The sequence below is a fragment of the Pelobates fuscus genome, chromosome 13 (genome assembly GCF_036172605.1).
Source record: "Pelobates fuscus isolate aPelFus1 chromosome 13, aPelFus1.pri, whole genome shotgun sequence".
In the NCBI taxonomy this organism is placed as follows: Eukaryota; Metazoa; Chordata; class Amphibia; order Anura; family Pelobatidae; genus Pelobates; species Pelobates fuscus.
In genome coordinates, this window is record NC_086329.1 from 108,276,728 (window position 1) to 108,290,997 (window position 14,270).

The following is a 14,270-nucleotide window of genomic DNA, read 5'->3' on the forward strand; positions in this document are numbered from 1 at the left end:
CATGTTCGCGTTCGCCACGGACGGCGAACATATGCAATGTTCGGTCCGCCCCCTATTCGTCATCATTGAGTAAACTTTCACCCTGTACCTCACAGTCAGCAGACACATTCCAGCCAATCAGCAGCAGACCCTCCCTCCCAGACCCTCCCACCTCCTAGACCGCATACAATTTAGATTAATTCTAAAGCTGCATTCATTTATTTTTTGTGTTTGTGTTTATTATACATTATCCTCCATAGCCAGTAACCTGTGTTTATTATACATTATCCTCCCATAGCCAGTAACCTGTGTTTATTATACATTATCCCCCATAGCCAGTAACCTGTGTTTATTATACATTATCCCCCACAACCAGTAACCTGTGTTTATTATACATTATCCCCCATAGCCAGTAACCTGTGTTTATTATACATTATCCCCCATAGCCAGTAACCTGTGTTTATTATACATTATCCCCCATAGCCAGTAACCTGTGTTTATTATACATTATCCCCCCATAGCCAGTAACCTGTGTTTATTATACATTATCCTCCCATAGCCAGTAACCTGTGTTTATTATACATTATCCCCCCCATAGCCAGTAACCTGTGTTTATTATACATTATCCCCCCCATAGCCAGTAACCTGTGTTTATTATACATTATCCCCCCCATAGCCAGTAACCTGTGTTTTTTATACATTATCCCCCCATAGCCAGTAACCTGTGCTTATTATACATTATCCCCCCATAGCCAGTAACCTGTGCTTATTATACATTATCCCCCCCATAGCCAGTAACCTGTGCTTATTATACATTATCCTCCCCATAGCCAGTAACCTGTGTTTATTATACATTATCCCCCCATAGCCAGTAACCTGTGTTTATTATACATTATTCCTCCCATAGCCAGTAACCTGTGTTTATTATACATTATCCCCCCCATAGCCAGTAACCTGTGTTTATTATACATTATCCTCCCCATAGCCAGTAACCTGTGTTTATTATACATTATCCCCCCCATAGCCAGTAACCTGTGTTTATTATACATTATCCCCCCCCATAGCCAGTAACCTGTGCTTATTATACATTATCTCCCATAGTCATTTATCGTTGGACCTAGGCAGCATGATGTCTTAGGCCGGCCCAGAGAGTGAGTGAGTGAGTGAGTGAATAATATAATATATGTTCAGACACATATTAGTAATATATGTAAATCGGGTTCATGCAAAGAGGGTGAAAAGGTATTAAAGAAAAACACACTTATTGCATCAAATTTACAAAGCCAAACTTTTAAAAGCTTTCCTCATTTCTTTCTCGGGATGAGGAATATATCGGTTTGCTGACTGAGGATTTCCATCTGCCCAATCTTTTAATAATATGCACTGGAGTGTCAGTGTTGAAGGAGACCGAAGCTGCCCCTATTCTAAATGAAAGACCCGAGACATGGATACAACCCAATCTTAGGAGTAGTGTTCTGATGTAGAAGATGAATTTAGCCGTAGTCAGAGGGATTCAGTGAGAGTAGTGGCAGGGGCGTACCTAGAGCATTTGGCACCCGGGGCGGACCCTGAGTGTGGCACCCCTCCCCCCCCCCCCCCCCCCATAATAAAAATTTAAGAAAACACCCACATTTTTTTCAATGTTTTCAATAATATTTATTGCACAAATTTGTAAACTGCTAGTAACATTTGTAAAATGCGCCAGCTTTGTAGAAGGGGGAAGACCAGTGCTTTTGTAGAAAGGGGCTGGTGAGAACCTTCTAGAAAACTCCTGCCCTGCCCCTTTCTACAAAGCCCCTTGTCTCGCCCTTCATATAAAAACCCTGCACCCCGATCACATAAATTTCATACACTCCCTACACATAAAAACCCTGCACCCCGATCACATAAATTTCATACACTCCCTACACATAAAAACCCTGCACCCCGATCACATAAATTTCATTCACTCCCTACACATAAAAAACCCTGCACACCCCCTTAATAAAAACCAAAAACGTGCACAACCCCTCTTAATAACAAAAAACCTGCACACCCCCCTTATAAAATCCCTGCACACCCCCTTAACAAAAAACAAAAATCAGCAGTGCACATCCTCCCTTAACCCCTTAAGGACCAAACTTCTGGAATAAAAGGGAATTATGATGTGTCCTTAAGGGGTTAATAAATAGAATACTGCAACCCCCTTAATCAAAAAAACCCTGCACCCCCATTATTTAAACCTCCCCCTTTAATTCTTTAATCCACAGCCCCCTTTAATTAATCCACACCCCCCTTAATTAATACACCCCCTTAATTAATCCACAACCCCCTTAATTAATACACCCCCATTAATTAATCCACACACCCCTTAATACACCCCCCTTAATTAATACACCCCCCTTAATAAATCCTCACTGCCCCTTAATTAATACACCCCCCTTAATTAATCCACACCCCCCTTAATTAATACACCCCCTCAATTAATCCTCACTCCCCCTTAATTAATCCACACCCCCCTTAATTAATACACCCCCTTAATTAATACACCCCCTTAACCCCTTAAGGACACATGACATGTCTGACATGTCATGATTCCCTTTTATTGCAGAAGTTTGGTCCTTAAGGGGTTAATTAATACACCCCCTTAATTAATACACCCCCTTAATTAATCCTCACTCCCCCCTTAATTAATACACCCCCCTTAATTAATCCTCACTCCCCCTTAATACAGCCCCCTTAATTAATCCTCACTCCCCCCTTAATTAATACACCCCCTTAATTAATCCTCACTCCCCCCTTAATTAATACAACCCCCTTAATTAATCCACCCCCCTTAAAACACCCCCTTAATTAATCCTCACCCCCCTAAATTAATACACCCCCTTAATTAATACACCCCCCATAATTAATCCTCACTCCCCCTTAATTAATACAGCCCCCTTAATTAATCCAGCCCCCTTAACTAATCCACACACCCCTTAAAACACCCCCTTAATTAATCCTCACTGCCTTAATTAATACACCCCCCTTAATTAATCCTCACTCCCCCTTAATTAATACAGCCCCCTTAATTAATCCACCCCCTTAATTAATCCTCACTCCCCCCTTAATTAATACACCCCCCTTAATTAATCCACAACCCCCTTAATTAATACACCCCCATTAATTAATCCACCCCCATAATTAATCCACACCCCCCTTAATTAATACACCCCCTTAATTAATCCTCACTCCCCCCTTAATTAATACAGCCCCCTTAACTAATCCACACACCCCTTAAAACACCCCCTTAATTAATCCTCACTGCCTTAATTAATACAGCCCCCTTAATTAATCCACCCCCTTAATTAATCCTCACTCCCCCCTTAATTAATACACCCCCCTTAATTAATCCACACCCCCTTTAATTAATACACCCCCTTAATTAATCCTCACTCCCCCCTTAATTAATACAGCCCCCTTAATACACCCCCTTAATTAATCCTCACTCCTTTAATTAAACCTCCCTCCCCTTTAATTCTTTAATGGCCATTATCCACCCCCCCTTTAATTAATTAAGCCCCATCACATAAAATGACTACTTACATTTTGATGATGCCTTGACCGACTGGGTGCCTCACCGCCCGGATATTGGATCCTTCCGCTGGATAGTTCCGTGAAGGCGGGCTGACGGCGCTGCGCACGACGTCATCACGTTGCGCGACGCCGCGGCCCGCAACACTCCTCCCCCTTCTCATCCTGGAAGTAAGTCCTGCCGGGCCGCAAAGGTGCTGCGGCTGTGCGCAGCCGCCGCAGCGTAATGATGGGGGGTGACACATGACACTGGACGTCATGGCACCCCCCTAGTCAGTGGCACCCGGGGCGGGCCGCCCCCCCCGCCCCCCCCTTAGTACGCCACTGAGTAGTGGTGAAATGTGTGTGGCATGACTGAGTGTGGGTAAGTAAGAGTCAAGTATTTTAACTGGGTACTAGTTCTAGGTGGGATAAAGTGGTATAGCGGATGGATGAGTAGTTTGGTTCGTTTTAGAGGTTTGTAGAGAAAGTATATAGTGATCATGATTTTTAGCGATATCCAATATTTTTAAGGTGGTCCCAGTGCCACCACTCATATCTGGTGTCACAATAGCTTGCATTTAAAAAAACAAAAAACTTTTTTGACTGTAATATAATAGCAGTCAGTTTCCTTCACACGTGTGCGTTTCAGGGCCTGCCAGGGCACAGTGTCACACCAGTGCAACTCATATCTGGTGTAACAGTAGTGTACATTAAAAAAAAAAAATTACAGGGGGCTTGTTGTCACCTTTCGGGGACCCTTGGTGTTGTACGTGGCTGGGTGGAGGAAGACACCTTCAATGACATCAGTGAGGACAAGGAACGGGACATAGCTAGCTTGGTATCCAACCTTGTGCAAATGGGGAGTTTGCGGTTGTACAAATGGACTGTTTGCGGTTGTTTGCAGGTGCGTTAAACGGGGAGTTTGGTCTGTCACTGTGAAGCGGGCGTAACCCTTACACTACCTGATCGATACAACATCATACCTGATGTTTTAAAGCACGTTATTCCAAACAATTTAGGAATGTTAGGTGATTTATGCCCTTTATGGATTAAAACCAGACTCTGCATCAACTATGTAATTTTCCATGCGAGTTTTGCCATGGATCCCCCTCCGGCATGCCACAGTCCAGGTGTTAGTCCCCTTGAAACAACTTTTCCATCACTATTGTGGCCAGAAAGAGTCCCTGTGGGTTTTAAAATTCGCCTGCCTATTGAAGTCTATGGCGGTTCGCCGGGTTCGCCCATTCGCGAACATTTGCGGAAGTTCGCGTTCGCTGTTCGCGAACGGAAAATTTTATGTTCGCGACATCACTAAATATCACTTTAAATTCACATTGATTTCTCACTTTATTGAAAAGCCCTGTAAGTGTTCACTGAATCTCTATGGAAGAAACTTGTGTCAGTCAATAAATACCGTAATCAATAATTACCATTAATCAATAATTACTATTCATCAATAAATACCATTAATCAATATTACCATTCATCAATAATTACTATTCATCAATAAATACCATTAATTAATAATTACTATTCGTCAATAAATACCAATCATCAATAAATATCATTAATCAATAATTACTATTCGTCAATAAATACCAATCATCAATAATTACCATTAATCAAGAGATACCATTAATTAATAATTACTATTCATCAATAATTACCATTGTAACGGCCACCCTGCTAGTGGAGGGGTTTCGGCTGCCAGATGTCCTTTCCCCCTAGAGTGAAGAGCGATGAAGTATCTCCAAGCATCAATCCAAGCAGTGAAAAAGCAGGTATGGCTGTGAAGCTCTGATAAGAGCTAGTGGTTATAGGTTGTATAGCAGGTCCCTACAAACACGAGGCAAGGCTCGATGGTGAGGGTGAAGTAATACAGAATTTTGATGGTGCCACACTTGGCCTTTTTTTTTATATTCTTTATTTTGAGTGCATAGAGAAAAAGCAGTTACAAATGTGTTTGTCGTGCCCCAACAGCATGTACTCACGATTTAACAATTAACATTGATTAACTAAGGCATGGCATGGGAGCACAGTGCACATGTTTTATATGATGACATGGAGACTAGTTTTGAATATAAGTAGTTATAATATGAGAAACGAAAATGCAAGAAACGACTTAATATGCAAGTTGGTTAGCATAACACACAGGCTACACGTTTTAGAATTTATGTGGAGTAGGGTGCCTGTTAGTCAAAGCGTTCTAAGCATTAATAAACAATAGGCAAGAAAAACAAAATAGGTGAAACTGTGTTTCTACGATGTGTACAGAGTGGGTGCTATTGGCAAGATAACGTTGTAAGAAGGAGAGGCTGCCATACCCAGCTGATGATGGATCTTAACTAAGGCACAGTTGTATTCTTGGAGTTTGAGAATAGGGGGTGGGGTGCCGTCTAGTAGAGATCTAGTTGATATGCAAAGATGCTTCGAGTAGACAGGTGAGGTGCTGTGTACTAGTGTCTAAAAGCAACCCCCATCTCCCTAGAGCAGGCTCAGAAATCAGCTAAGGTCACATATAAAGCAGCTTTATCCAGGTCATTAATTAAGTTGCCTGCGACCTTGTCACAGAAATGAGGTGTAAGGTTATTACCCGGCAGAGCAGTTTACTTGTGTAAGGGTATGCTAACCTATGCCTACTTAGATGTAATTTAAAAGCAAAATAAATGTAATTAAACGCATAAACAAAAGCAACAGACATGAAGAGTCCACTGGGTCTTCAAGAGGCAGACCGCTGCAGGCCCGCACAGGCTGTGTCATGTTACAGCGGCTGAAGGCATGCTGACCGGCTCACCCGGTATCGTAGTGTCTGTCAACTGCCCGGCTGAGTGTAGTGCTGGTAGAGTCCCGGCAAATTGGTGCGTCAGGAGGGACCCACTCAACCAGCCCTTGGCATTGCATGGGCCCGCATTCTGTGCCCTCTGTACTGGTTTCCTGAGGGGCCTGCATTGGAGGTCCTAGACAAGATGGTCCATCCGGGTACAGGACTATGATGGGAGTGATGTCCTCGCAGGGCCTGGAGTGGAGGTTCAGGCAGCCGGTATCCTACTTCTGCTCGCTGGTGTGACAGTCCAGTCCAGGCATGCGAGCTGTGGCCAGCAAACAATACCACTGTGGGAGCCGCTTTCAGGTAGTTAGTGCAGCTGCGCCCATTGCAGCTTGCTCAGCAGCCATCTTGTTGTCAGAGCGCGGGAATCCGAAGTCATGTTAAACTCTTTAGGGTTAGTGCTGTAGGTGTCGGATCCCTCCAGTGGGGACCGGGATTACCCCTGCCGGTCCAAAGGGGGGGGACAGGTCCTGTGAGGCGTGTGACAGAGTTGTTGTGCGGCAGCTAGACTTGTGAGCAGGGTGGCGGCCGTCCACCTCACTCCTTTCCCGAGTAGGCCGCTGGCTCCAAAGCTTTGTGCTGTCCTCAGGGACCCCAAAACTCCCGATCTTGGAGTGTGCAGTAGCGCCAACAACTGTCTGTGCACTTTGCTGTAATTTCAGGCGTAAATGACAGTTACGAAGCATGGTTTCTAGCCAAAAGGGGCCTCATTTAGCTGGAGCCGCTCCTGCATGCCCCACCCTCCCACATTTGGCTTTATATGACAGTCCCCATGCAAGGAGCACTCCCACATGAACCTTGTTTCGGACTACAATACAAGATTATAAGCAAAAAACAACAGGGTTATACTGTATGACACTCCCACACATAGCAAACAATGCATCACCTCTTCCTGGGAGAAAATTGAGTCAATTACTGTATCAACTCAATTATCTCCAGGCGAAAAAGAACATATATTTTTACAGAACCCCAGAAGTACCCCAAAACACATAGTATCCCACAATTGTTACATCCCCTGATAGCCCCTATCTGGGTGAGCAACATATCTAAAAATCACCCAGATCGGATCAGGGGTTCGGAAGCCTTATTTCTGACCGACCGCACACAAGGCTCTTGCCCAGATTAGTTCCATAGAATTGGGCTGGGCAGCTGGTCTCTTTCGTGGGCTTCAAATGCAACGAAATGTCTCAAATAACCGTTCATGGGAAAGCTGGTCATGTGCCCCTTGTTTGGGAGTTGGGTTCACCGAACACCACCTCTTTCAGATGATTTGGAACGAACCTAGGTGATCCTGAAAGTCTCAGCTGATTCTGGACGTCACAGCTCCCTCATGGCGTACACAGTAATAATGTATAATGCCATAATGATGGGACATGATGCCTTATTATGCCAGACTTCTCATACAGGAGTCTTGCTGATCACAAGTAGCTAAGCCACACATCCAAAGCTTCCATGCTGATTAACATCTACGAGCTTCGAACTGACAGCCATCTGCATACAACATCAGGCAAACAGAACGACCAATCAGAGAGCCGTCATTGGGTCAGTTTAACCCAACCACCATGGCTAATGTCTTAACATGGGTTCAACAGAATCACAGAGTAATTCAATAAACAATATAACACACAATATAACTAATTATATAAAACCACCTGTAAATGTTAACAGGACTCCGTCATGAACAAAGACACAATTTCAAATAATATGATTATCATGATTTAAGAAATAATCTCATAATCCCATTCGAAATTTAAACCCAGCCCTGGCTCTCCGGTTCAAGCTCAGCAGTTGTGTGGTGACAAGTCACAATTTCCCTGACTTCCTCAAATAGTTATCAGTCACATGATAGCACGTCAGCAGAAAAACCTTTTTTCTTTTTGTTTTTACCAGGAAGAATGGATAAATATTTGCATTTTTGTATGTATGTATTTGGTGTGCAAATAATTCAATAATACTGGTTCCATGGTTATATATTTAAAATACACAAACATTAATTTTTACAGGTTTGGTTTGATTGGATAATAACCATTAATGGTTGTTACAGGTTTGGTTTGATTGAATGATAACCATTAGCGGTTGTTACAGGTTTGGTTTGATTGGATGATAACCATTAGCAGTTGTTACAGGTTTGGTTTGATTGGATGATAACCATTAGCGGTTGTTACAGGTTTGGTTTGATTGGATGGATAACTATTAGCGGTTGTTACAGGTTTGGTTTGATTGGATGATAACCATTAGCAGTTGTTACAGGTTCGGTTTGATTGGATGATAACTATTAGCGTTGTTACAGGTTTGGTTTGATTGGATGATAACCATTAGCGGTTGTTGCAGGTTTGGTTTGATTGGATGGATAACTATTAGGGTTGTTACAGGTTTGGTTTGATTGGATGATAACCATTAGCGGTTGTTACAGGTTTGGTTTGATTGGATGATAACCATTAGCGGTTGTTACAGGTTCGGTTTGATTGGATGATAACCATTAGCAGTTGTGACAGGTTTGGTTTGATTGGATGATAAACATTAGTGGTTGTTACAGGTTTGGTTTGATTGGATGATAACCATCAGGCCCGGACTGGCCATCGGGCACACCGGGCAAATGCCCGGTGGGCCGCGGTGGCCATGGGCCGAGGCCGGCAGGGGAAGTCCCAGGATCTCCCCTGCCGGTCTATGCGGGGCCGGCACTATCCGAGCGCCGGCCCCGCTGTTTTCAATGAAGGGCCGGTGAGGAGATCAAAGATCTCCCTCACCGGCCCACTTTAATAGATCTGCAGCTGGGGAGGGAGAGGACCCGGCGGAGCTCTATCTTGCAGCTCCGCCGGGTTCCTCTCGCGAGATCCGGCGCGTTGCCATGGCAACGACCGGATCTCGCGAGAGTGAACCCTAGCCCGCAGGCTAGAGTTCACTCACCACTGGACCACCAGGGATGCTGTCGGAGTGCGAGTTCCGGTTCCCCCCTCACTCTCCCAGGTTCCAGCGTGCGGGTCCCCCCCTCCCAGGCTAAAGGTAAGAAGGGAGGGGGGGACATTATAACTGCTTAATTTTTATTTTTTACCCCACACACACAATCCATTCAAACATTCACACACAGCACTATCACACACAGCACTCTCACTCCCATCACACACAGCACTCTCACACCCATCACTCCCATCACACACAGCACTCTCACTCCCATCACAGCACTTTCACACACAGCACTCTCACACCCATCACTCTCACACACATCACACTCAGCACTCACACACATCATCCACAGCACTATCACACTCGGCACTCTCACACACATCACATTTAGGACTCACACACACATCACACTCAGCACTATCACAAAACACATCATACACAGCACTCTCACACACATCACACTCAGCACTCACGCACATCATCCACAGCACTATCACACTCGGCACTCTCACACACAGCACTCTCACACACATCACATGTAGGACTCACACACACATCACACTCAGCACTATCACAAAACACATCATACACAGCACTCTCACACACATCACACACAGCACTCTCACACATCATCCACAGCACTATCACACTCGGCACCCTCACACACATCACCCTCAGCACTCACACACATCATCCACAGCACTATCACACTCAGCACTCTCACACACATCACACTCAGGACTCACACACATCACACTCAGCACTATCACAAAACACATCATACACAGCACTCACACACATCATACACAGCACCCTCATACACATCACACACAGCATCCATCATACACACATACTGCACCCCTCACATACACACCTCCCCAACACACTGCACCACACACATACACAATACTTCCAAACATATATATATATATATATATATATATGTATATATATATATATATATATATACACACGCACACACACACACACACTACATTCCTGACATACACACTCTGGATACCCTATACACACACTAGATTCCTTGTAAGCAAACACATACTACACCCCTAAACACACACTCTCTACAAACACTACATCACATATATACACACACACACACACACACACACACACACACACTATAGCCTGTATGCACACACTTGCTACATCCCCTATACACACATTCTCTACAGACCCTAGCCACATATGCATTACATTACACCACAAACACAACACGACTAAAACCGACCTTATTACACAATACCACACCACAATCAGCTCACTCTATACACACACACACAATCCCACAAGCAGGCTCCAAACACAGCATAATACTCTTTCCTGCCATTTTTGTCTCCTGGTATCCATTTATAGAGACACCAGAGACAAGTTGCAAGGAAACACAGTGCAAGCATGTTATTAAATTTGCTTGCACTGTGCAGAACAAATACAGGGCTTTTTTCTCATGCTAGAGCTCTTTAGCAGAGCTCTGCGCATGGTCTGCCCTGGCCTGCACTTTGAGAAGGGGGCGTGTTTGTCGTTAGTGACGACAAAACACACCCTCTCTGCCCCGCCCCTTCTTAGTGGGCCGCTGTGATAAAAAAATGCCCGGGCCGAATTTTTATCCCAGTCCGGCCATGATAACCATTAGCAGTTGTTACAGGTTTGGTTTGATTGGATGATAACCATTAGCGGTTGTTACAGGTTTGGTTTGATTGGATGATAACCATTAGCGGTTGTTACAGGTTTGGTTTGATTGGATGATAACCATTAGCAGTTGTTACAGGTTTGGTTTTATTGGATGATAACCATTAGCGGTTGTTACAGGTTTGGTTTGATTGGATGGATAACTATTAGCGGTTGTTACAGGTTTGGTTTGATTGGATGATAACCATTAGCAGTTGTTACAGGTTCGGTTTGATTGGATGATAACCATTAGCGTTGTTACAGGTTTGGTTTGATTGGATGATAACCATTAGCGGTTGTTGCAGGTTTGGTTTGATTGGATGGATAACTATTAGGGTTGTTACAGGTTTGGTTTGATTGGATGATAACCATTAGTGGTTGTTACAGGTTTGGTTTGATTGGATGATAACCATTAGCGGTTGTTACAGGTTCGGTTTGATTGGATAATAACCATTAGCAGTTGTGACAGGTTTGGTTTGATTGGATGATAAACATTAGCGGTTGTTACAGGTTTGGTTTGATTGGATGATAACCATTAGCAGTTGTTACAGGTTTGATTTGATTGGATGATAACCATTAGCAGTTGTGACAGGTTTGGTTTGATTGGATGATAAACATTAGCGGTTGTTACAGGTTTGGTTTGATTGGATGATAACCATTTGCAGTTGTTACAGGTTTGATTTGACTGGATGATAACCATTAGCGGTTGTTACAGGTTTGATTTGATTGGATGATAACCATTAGCGGTCGTTAGAGGTTTGATTTGATTGGATGATAACCATTAGCGGTTGTTACAGGTTTGATTTGATTGGATAATGGCCATTAGCGGTTGTTAATGGTTTGATTTGATTGGATGATAACCACTAGCGGTTGCTACAGGTTTGATTGGATGATAACTGTGACGGAACCTCGGTTGTTCGTATATTCCCCCTGTCTTTATTATGTATATTACCCTGTGTGTGTTCGTGCAAAACGTCTGCTCCCCATTCGTGAGTGCCTCCACGACTGGAATCCATCCGCCTCCCGAACGGGGACCACCCCAAAAATCCATTTAGAACGCTCATTAGAATGTTCTCAACTCGACCTGATGTCAAAACCACAAGGGAAGCCATGACGCGTGCCGTCCCCTGGTTGGACGCCAGTTAGGGGGATCATTCGTGAACTGCTTCCCACCCCGTTCGGTTCCTGAACGGGGGCCTCCCCATTGCCCCTTAGAATGTTCACACCAAGCAATTAGAACGTTACCAACTCGCAACATAAGTGTGAAACCACAAGGGAAGAAATTAAGGAGTGCTCCCCTGGGTGACCGCCATTTGTATAGAGCATTCGTATCCCGGGCCTGGTTTCCCTGGGGATTGGTGTGGGCATCCTTTGGGGACAATGGCTGGATTGGTGGGCTTTCTGTAACTGAGAGTCAAGGAGGCGGGGAACTTTCCAGCGCTGTGACTCCCAGGTTGAAGACCCCCTGTCACCGGAAGTGGGAGAGGTATTTGGGTGCCGGGAACATGGAACAAAGGAGATCCTGGGAAGAAGACCCCCTTTCGCCAGAAGTGGGATGCCCCGTGGTCGGGTGGCGGGAACAGGGGACAAAGAGACTCCGGAAAGGAGTTCCGGTTCCACAATACAACCCCATGGAGGGGACATTGTCTTTGTGTGGTCTACACCCCTTGCACGGAGTATGCAAATAAGCCGAGTGTGGCATTATGAAACTGTGTTGAACCTCCAGAAATCGGTCTCGTCCAGTTACTGGGGTGGGGGGGTAATGCATAATTTGCCTGGTATTATAGGTTTGTTGTGAAAACATAGAGCATACCTCAGAATATAGATTTTATTTACGGTTTAGATAAGAAATGTGTTGCATGAAATTAATGTATAGAATATGAAAGAGTGATATAGTATAATACAGTGGAATTCCCTTATGTGAATAACCTGTAATAGAAAATAATTTTGCTCACGTCAAGTACAGCCTTTTAACTGTGTCCAGTGTTTGGCACTTTTTGTGGTGTTAAGAGGAGGTAACTCACCTTATGAAAAGGACCAATGAGGTGAGAGCAATGGAGGAAGCAGATCAATTACGGCCGGTGCTTAAAGTGTGGGCACTGAGGTCAGCATGCTGAAGGGGGGAGGGGGGGGGGCACATGGCTGGCCCATGCACTTATGGCCACCCGATGGGTATTCCTGAAGTTTAAAATGATGGGACCCCTTTAGTATTAGCTGGCTAGGAGGAAGTGACAGAGAGCACCCTGCGGGAGGGAGGAGGAGGCGACAGTGGGGAGAGAAAGCATTAAGCTGCTGCAGACCACACATTCACTCCCATCAGCCTCAGCCAACAGCAGCAAGCCAAAATGCATGCTTCCAAGAGGGTGGCTGCAAATATAAAAATGATGTGTGTGTCAGTGTGTGTATCTGTGTGTCAAGGTGTAAGTATGTATCAGTGTATGCATGTGTGTGTGTGTGTGCTTGACAATGTGTGTATGTATCAGTGTGTGTATCTGAGCCTGAGTTTGTGTTTGTGCCAGTGTTTGTATGTGTTTGTGTATGTATCTTTGTGTATGTGTATCTGATTGTGTATGTGTCAGTGTTTGTATATGTGTGTCAAAGTAGGTATGTGTCAGGTTGTGTGCATGTGCCAGTGTGTGTCTACCTATGTGTTTGTGTCAATGTGTTTATATGTGTGTACCTGTGTGTTAATGTGTATGTATTTATGAGTAAGTATGTATGTATGTGGCAATGTATGTGCATATATAGAGAGCCCTCTTTTCATATTTAATTTGGCCTCTGTGTGGAGGGATACCCCAAAGATCAAAATGCAGTAATATGTGGTAACTCTCATGCATTATGATAGTACATTTCATAGAGCAACATATTCACACATTAGACATATTTCAGCACAGACTGGCTGCACGGTAAAAATATACCGTCATGTGTTCTTTAAGAATGTCATGTCGCAACTATGCACAATTTTATTTAATGTCACAGGAGCACAATTCATTTCCCTGTTATGGTTTTGGATGTTTAAGTGCAAATAAAAAAAATAGACATAATGTTTATAATTTTCTTTTACATAGAAAGCTGATTTTTACAATAGTGACTGGTTAGTAAATACCCACTTAACTTGTATTGTGGGAGAAGGCAGGCAGGCCTGTTTAAATGTTAACCAGAACGAGTGACATTTATAAAACGCACAGTTAGTCATAGTGAATGTGTGCTGTTGATGTGAAAGTCTTGCAGAGCAAATAGACAGGACCCTCACTGTAAAGCAATATAATATGGCCAGAAATACAGATTACACGGCGATTGGTGCAAGTGACACATGACACACAGAAAGTGAAAATAA